Raw genomic sequence first — 2,119 nt, 5'->3', positions numbered from 1 at the left:
ACGTGTTTCTAATTAATCACTGAATAATTAAAAATTCTGCTGTACAATTGTGCAGCAGATTGCGTTCGTACGTTTGCATTAGTTTCAGCGCACTAAGCTAGAAATGGCCATCTCAGCGACATACACAAAAGCGACGTGCGCCTACATGGTCTTGCCAATTTCGCTTCACTGAACCTCGTCGCGATGAGCCGTTGAGTTGGGTCGCTAATGTTTACAGTACAGCGAATACCTCCCCACAAAAACAAAGGGGACAACCGAACAACCAGTCGTAATCTGCAAGGCAGATCGCGGTGCCCGGTCAGCTTACGAACGACGGTGCAATAGCAGCAACCATATTTGTTTGCGGCTGAAGTTTCATCAGTGTCGTATTTTCTGTTGAAGTGCGCATAAAGTAAATGTTAAACTTTTAATCTGAATTGCTAACTTGATACCGCATATAAAAGGCCGTAATATTTATTAACATCAAAGAGCAGTAGCGCAGAGAAGGGAACACGGCTGGCAGGAAAGACATAAAACTGCGACCGTAGTCAGCCGTAGTTGCGCACAGCACGTGTGCAATGGCGGCTGCCATGTCAAGGCGAGGCTAGCCACCGTAGTGAGGCGTCACGCGAGGCGTGCGTGCGTGTTTGTGACTGAACGATGTGTTTTTAAGGAACCCGTGGTGTTAGCGCCTGCGCAATCTCATTCGTGCGGTAGTACATTTGGATAGTTTTTATCTGTGGCTGCTGTTGTAACTTCAAAACAACGCAAGGCAACTCTTTTACCCCTGTTCCTCGCGGCTTTGTGGATCTATCAGCAGGCATCGATGTGCAGCGTTTTCCCCGGCGCCGATTTACCATTTCGAGGTAATTATACTTCTTATTTATGATTCTATAGTAGAGTATGAAGTGTTTTCTTCTTTTTTTTATCCTGATGGTGGACGTAAGTACTTCTGTACAGTGGCGTCGGGCCGATTGCTGTGTGCGTCGCAGCAATGACATGCCTGTTTCCGACAATGCTGTGCAAGATTTCTGTCTAGAGTTCCTTATATCTGCCTACTGTTTCGATGGAACACACATATCATGTTGATTTTGTGTGCTTTATAATCGTCCTGTCGTGTCATGTGGCGTAATTTTTTATTATGATAGACATTTTGAGCTAGCATATATCACACTGTCCTAAAATTAGTTTGGTAATTGCGGAGCCACATTATTCTAATGTGGAAGCAAATATTGCCAGGTTAAACGTTTAGTGGTTGAACTAGCACCCCTGTTTTTAACTGCTTCTATATGTGTATTTTTGTGCCCAGGTTTTTTTAACCACTTCCTCAAAAGGACGTCCTTTGGTTGAAGTCAACGAAAAGCTCTCAATCAAGATTGCAGGTGGCTACATCGAATGACACTTTGTAGACTGCATCAAATAAACATTTGATGATGATCCAAGCTTGTCTTTCTTGCACTGGAGCCAAAAAAATGGCCCCATTGGGTCACATTTTTACTGAACCCAGCTGCAGACCACTAGCAGACCGACCAGTCCCTACTGGGGCCAACAGGCAACTGGTCCCAACTGGGGGCCAACAGGCAACTGGTCCCAACTGGGACCCACTAGCAACTGGTCCCAACTGGGACCCACTGGCAACTGGTCCCAACTGGGACCAACTGGCAACTGGTCCCAACTGGCAACTGGTCCATACTGGGAATTCTGCCATAAGCCACTTTAACTGGTCCCAGTTGTCACCAGTTGCAATATTTTCACCTGGGGCAGTAGCGCTAGCAGCAGTGTGACTGCACTCATTTCGGTCACATGATGCTTCGAGATAGTCAACTTCCAGTAAGGAGCCCAGTGTACCTTCCTCGCAGTTTCCTTCGCTAACTGACCTAACTAGACCATAAAAAGAAAGACAATTCAGTGATCAGGAACTGCGGTGGACATGAGCACAAAACGTGGCTCGAAATGGAGCTCGCATACTGCGCTCGTGTCGGCCAGGGGCTTGTCAGCTCTGTGTAGGTTTTTTTCCCACTCTTCCCGCCTATTTTTATCCTTCGGGACGCCAAACAAGGACAACTTCGGCCCATCCTTCACATAAGCATAGCCTGTTTGGCACCCAGGCGCGTAACAGTGATTTTGTCGATGCCGCGGC

General features: G+C 46.9%; 1 long non-coding RNA gene across 1 annotated transcript; it reads left to right on the top strand.

Moving 5' to 3' along the window:
• The first annotated feature begins 438 nt into the window (after positions 1 to 438).
• Positions 439 to 1,416, top strand: LOC125943713 (uncharacterized). Its single transcript, XR_007465852.1, has 2 exons — positions 439 to 845; positions 1,289 to 1,416. It is a non-coding gene; the product is annotated as an uncharacterized LOC125943713 (long non-coding RNA).
• The last annotated feature ends 703 nt before the right edge of the window (positions 1,417 to 2,119 follow it).

This window comes from Dermacentor silvarum, chromosome 3, assembly GCF_013339745.2.
Source record: "Dermacentor silvarum isolate Dsil-2018 chromosome 3, BIME_Dsil_1.4, whole genome shotgun sequence".
NCBI lineage: Eukaryota > Metazoa > Arthropoda > Arachnida > Ixodida > Ixodidae > Dermacentor > Dermacentor silvarum.
The sequence above is the reverse complement of the archived record's forward strand: the minus strand, read 5'-3'. Positions and strand labels throughout refer to the sequence as shown.